Raw genomic sequence first — 6404 nt, forward strand, 5'->3', positions numbered from 1 at the left:
GTCCCACTATTGGTCTATCAGTTGGAAAACACAGATCCGTTTCTCACCGGTTCTCCAAGGGCGGCGACAAACACGGCGACTTTTTGCAGCGATACCTATAATCGCGGGATCCTTTTCGCAAAAAGTCGCTGTGTGCCCTAAGATATTATATTCTATAGCTCCCAAAATAGCTCTTGGCTGATATCAGTGATAGCCTTTGACACGCAACAGATGGGTATCGTGTATTGAACACAAAGAAAGTGTCTCACGAGAAACATACGAATCGGCAAAAACACGATGGTGCAAACCCTGACACACAATGGCAGCTCTTTTTCCTCATTGGCTGCACGCACAGTCGCTCTATTTTTTATTGTTTGCAGACATCGGCCCTTATAAGGCCGCTTGATTCATATGCCAGCCAGCAGGTTACTTTATAAACCCCCATCATCATTATTATTTTACAACCTGATGTAAAAAGGCAGTTTCAATTATCTGTGTAATAAAGATTTTATGCGTATTTAACGGCAACGATAGATGTCGAAACGCTGAAATGGAGCGAGTTGGTTTTGCAATCGAAACTGTAAATCGCTTGGTGCGAGAGTTTGCGTGACCTGCATCGGATTATGGGATAGTGGCTGTTGGGATTTTCACGCACAGACATGCATGTTACACTGTTGTACAATAAATTGTACCCTATCTTCGTAAATGAGGTGACTCACTAAAAGAGCGATTCGTGACAAAGGTTTTTATATAAAAGATTAAATAGTTCAAGTTGATCACGAGAGGAAGGCAAATGTGGTTAGGTAGCAAAACAACAAATATTGCGGCGATTCTTGCTGTCGTCATTTCTTATAGACTGTATAATAAAGAATATGCCGTTGCTTTATCGTGAAACCGTTCGGCTGTTTAAAGTTACATTGTGTAACGGCCTCCTAGCCTAGTCGGTAGTGACGCTGCCTACGAAGCAGGAGATCCTGGGTTCGATTCCTGGTAAGGGCATTTTTTTGTGTGTTTATCACAAGTATTTGTTCCAGAGTTATGGCTGTTTTCTATGTATTATAGTATTATATATACCTATGTATTATATATGTCGTCGTCTAGTGCCCACAACACAAGCCTTATTGTGCTTAATTGTGGGACTAGGTAGATCTATGGATAATTGTCCTATAATATTCATTTATTTATTATTGCACTGTCTAAGAGTCTAAGAGACAAATGCTGACCTATGTTGGTTGTTGAAGTGATTCCGTACTAAATCGGGTTGTGAAACTGGCTTTGGCCACCGGTTTGTCCGCTTGAAAAGCTATTGCACTGGTAAATAAATGGTGACCGATGTATTTTTAGAGGAAAACTATTTAAACATTTTAAATGTTGTTTACAGTGTGACAACGCTTAGTCGTGCCAACTGCATTGCTGAGTGGTGACCATTTCAGCCTCACCTCACATCCATGTTTGTTTTGTATTCTTCTCTTTACCTTTCACTTTTTTTTCTTGTTGTTTTTTAATGTATTTTTGTAATGTAATAATGATGTGTTGCCTGAATAAATATTATTCTTTGCTATTGTAAATGCTAATCGAGATCTTATCGTTATTTACAATTCCTTTATTTCACATTTCCATTTTCACGTTTGTAGTTGAATACTAGAATATTCAAGAAACAATAAACTCAGATCCAGTGTCCAGTGTCAGTGTCCAGGATAAGCTTATGCGTAGTAAATCGAAGACTGACAGCCTTCTCTAAAGGTTCCGTCACACAGGCGCGTTTTCCGGGCGGCGCGTGAGCGGGGCGCGCCGCTTTTACATATAAAACGCTCACGTCCCGCCCGGAAAACGCGCCTGTGTGACGGAACCTTAAGGTCGATCTAATCGTCTAAGCGTCTAACTGTGCATCAGCTGTGTAACGGTTTACCCGATCTTGAATCTCGGCTTGCACCTTTAAAGGACGCCAAACGGCCTCTACTCCCCTACTTCAATATGTCATATCTACATTGGGATTCGGATATATGTGTTTAAGGTTGGTATTCCACCTGTCCAATTTCTTGGTCTAATGTGCATTGCATCTCACTCTCACTAAGCAAAATGTGACTAATGTGAGACGCAAATACACAAAGAAATTGGACAGGTACCACCCTAATACATTTTGCTTTGGACGTCATAACCTATTACTACTATGTAATTACAAACACAAACAAAACAATCACAACAAAAAACAACACAAATGACAAAAACAAACAATGATACGATTGACATTTGCTTCGCGCGAATTTGTAATTGTACCGGACCCTGCATGGTCTGCTTTTCGCCTTAGGGCTGATTTAGACGGCGCGCGAACTCGCATGCGGTTTTAGTTACATTGCGGACTGTTGGTTACGTCCAATTCAACCGACCTATCAAAATCCGCAATGTAAACTCGCATGAGTTCTCGCATCGTCTAAATGAGCCCTTAGAGTCGTCGTCAGATATTCTTTGTTCTTCTGTTTATCCTGAATGCATCATACAGGAATCCGCGTAACCTCATAAATTCATAATAATTCCAATAATTACAGTTGGCACTTTTTATTAATAGACCAATAGTGGGACCGGATTTTTGCACTAAAAGTTTTGATAATTCTAAAGATGAAAAAGTGATACTTATCTGACATGGGACATATTTTTAAGCATATTTGTAAAATATGACGAAAAGTTAGAACGAGCGTTAGATATAAATTAGGTATTTATATATTTTTAGTAATGATTTTTTAATATTGAATAATAATTTTTAATATAATTTAATTAAAGTGCAATGTTTAAGTTCCATCGTTTATAATATGTATGACGCTTTATAATGTAAAATTATTAGAAATTTTTTTAACGTGCTTCTTAGTCAAACTACAAATTAGCTTATTATTTTGTCGATATTGAATTAAAGTTTAATAAATCCACAACAACATATCTAAATTCTTAAGTTAATAGGCAAGCTAAAAATTTAGAAGAATAAGATATATGCTTTAGAATTAATATGCGTTTTTTGTCCTATAATATCTAATATTGAATTAGAGTCTGTAAAAATAAGTCTATTACTATAAAATAATATACGCAGCCATATTATGGAAAATAAGAAATTTCGGTGTGTAGCTTGCATTGTAATAGTAAAATATATTTAAAAAGGCGCGAAATTCATACATACGCCGCGCTGGTCCGTCAGTGTCGCCGGCGCGGCGCCCGAGACCCTATCATAGCCTACCTATACCTCGCCCCTCGCCTCGCCCACCTGCCGCTCACAGCACTGTCTGTCTTTTCTTATCATTCATTTGTTTGTTTACTGTGGACATATATAAATTAGATGCGGACATTACGTGAAATTAAAGGGGTCCCTTTGTTTCCCATAAAGTTTTAAGTCATAATGTATTGTTTGTCATATAAGAACCTTCGGGCTCTCGAATTAAGGTTTATTTTTGAATGGCCTTAGTAGCAGTTTGATAGCGTTGACTCGGCTCGGAGAGTTGGCGAATTGGCGATTCATTCGCCGAGTTAGCGGATCGGATACCAAGTTATCAGTTAGTTTAGTGGCCGAGTTGATTAGGAAGAACATTTGAATTTCGAAATTGTAATAAAAATGTACATGATATTCACAACTATTTTTTACCATAGTTTGTCAAAGGACTGTCTCATTTCAAACATAGAGAGAATCATCATACTATCTTTGACTTACACTAGTACTAGCACCCAAAAGAAAAGGATGAATATAGTTTTTTGTTTTTATTTACTGACAAATTGGTTTGACCGACTATACCTATTTCTGGTTCCTATTGTCATGTCCTGTCCTATTCAACGTCAATATCATATTATGTATATTATAAACCAACTGCTCAATATTACACGTATACATATTGAATATACAATAAGGTAAGTGACCTCACCTTATTGTATATTCCGTGTCGGCCGTATATGCCCATATACGGCCCACCTTAAATTAAAATGTTTTTTTTTTTTTTAATAAACAGGATATTAAGTATGAAAAACTCACTCAAATAGGTATCTTATTTATTGAAGTTTCTTCATTATACCAAAATAGTTATAAAAATATTACGATACTCTTGGAAAATATACCTTTTATAAAAGTCCTATTGTGGGCCTTATTGAACACTAGCAGGGTATTACTTAATCCCGCAAAAAATAATAATTTTGACAGTAGACAATAACAGATTTTATTGTTTTTAACTTAAGAGTTATACATATACAAATAACAATATTTGGTACTTCACAACAAGAGGATATTTATAATAAGTTAAAAATAATTCTTTTGGGCCTTATTAACTAAAGATATAAAAATTGTCTAGTTTACGCGAAAATAGTAGGTAACTAAAGTCACTAAACATAAAGCTTTATTATTATTATGTTTTAACATCTGGGGGCACGGCAGTGCCCCCGCCAAGACGAGCAAAGCGCAAGGGCACTATCTACCTTTTCTCGAAGCGCTTCGTCGTTTTTTGGAACCCTCATAACTTGGGGTTGGATTATACTAGATAAACAAAGTTCTCGGACTTATTAAGCATATCAATTGCATAGCTCTTATACTTTAGATTTTATTCATATCTAAAAACTTCGATTTCGTCACTGACTCACTCACTTGATGATTATCAATACCTTTAGGGTACTTCCTGAAGTCCTCTAAGAAGCTGAAATTTGATATGTAAGATAGTTTTAGTACACAAACAACAAATAAATTCAAAAACTTGAATTTTTTAATCCTTAAGGGGATGATGAGGGGGTTTAATCTTGTATGGGGAATCAATAATCGCTGAACCGATTTAGTTGAAATTTGGTATGTAGATAGGTATTGTTATGGGGAAGGATATAGAATAGATTTCAATCTCAAAGTTTACCCTTACGGGCTGAAGGCAGATTTCAATCCCAAAGTTTACCCTTACGGGGTGAAGGGTTTATATGGGGAATCAGTAAGAAGTACATTGTGTAACAGATGCCCCCAGATACTTATTTCAGGATTTTTAATAGTAAATCACCCCCAACCCTTTAAATTAGGGGATGGAAGATTGTCATAAGCAACTTACAAAAAGAAGTGAAATCCCACCAAAAACATTTTGATGTAAAATGTTGCCCAGAGGAAACCATAAGGCTCGCACTGTCAAAAAGTTATCAGATCTCTTGCCAAGCTTCTAACTCTACAAGCCCTAACTTCACTAGCTCTACACCTTAGTCAAAGTATGTAGCTCGGCCGTTTCGTTTCTACAAGAACTATTGTATGTATAATAAAAAAACCGCCCAAGTGCAAGTCGGACTCGCGTTCCAAGGGTTCCGTACATTACACAATTTTTAACAATATGTTTTTTTAGTGAAAAGTGAGTAAAATGTCTTTTAAAAACCCGTAGGGATCGGATCAAAAACTAAGTACTTAAGTCCGACTCACGCCACAGATTATACAATAGTTCTTACGAACTGATACTTATCTCTCAAACAAAACGCAAGTACCTACCGTTTTGATACCTACACAAAAATACAATGGAGTGACCTTCAACGCGCCGCTCCCCGCACCGCGCGCACCGGCACAACGCTAGGGTTGCTGACGCTTAGAAATGATAAATAAATACCCGCTTAAACAGAGGAGTGAAATAAAAGGAAAGCTTAATCTTAAATTATACCTAATATTCCGATTATGCTTTAGTGTTTGCGAAATAGTCATTTTAAAAGGTCATATGTCCCTGCAGTAACCGCAGTGTTTACGCCGTTTTATAAACCGCGCAATAATCCCAGCAAGAATTAGTTTTAAAACTTCGTGTAATTTAAAACCAGATAGAGATTAATGTTACATAGTAAAGAAAAATAATAGAAACCCCATGAATAAAGGTAATTAATTATAAGTTAACCAGAGCAAAAATGAGTAGGCACTTTCCGGTGTAAACTTACTGTCGTTAAAATAAACATTTACCAAAATAAATTAAAAATTTACTACCTATTTCAAATATATACATATCTAAATCTATACATTTGTCACACATATTAAACATTACATGTTTAATTAAAGAAATTCAATAGTAGGTAGGTACCTACTACCCGCGCGATTCGAACTTTAAGATATCGCGCCGTTAGACTTCACTAGATATGAAATAGTAAAGATATGTGACGTTCCACGGCAAAAGGTACCTTATGGCGGCTGGCGCTTACGCTTATTATTATCGCCACTCCAATATTCAGTCGGGGCAATGGTACCTTTTGCCGTGGAACGTCACATATCTTTACTATTTCTTATCTAGTGCATTTCTAATTCATTTCCCGAATCCCGCCGTCCGTGTAACTATCGTAAAAATTGACAGTGCGGCGCGCGGTGACGTGCGTACGTGAGCGCGTGTGGCAACCAACTGGCTTGCTTTTCTACCGTGAACGGGAGCAGATTCGTAGGTATTAATCCGAGCTCGCGCAGAGAGTTC

The sequence above is a fragment of the Cydia splendana genome, chromosome 6 (genome assembly GCF_910591565.1).
Source record: "Cydia splendana chromosome 6, ilCydSple1.2, whole genome shotgun sequence".
Classification (NCBI taxonomy): domain Eukaryota; kingdom Metazoa; phylum Arthropoda; class Insecta; order Lepidoptera; family Tortricidae; genus Cydia; species Cydia splendana.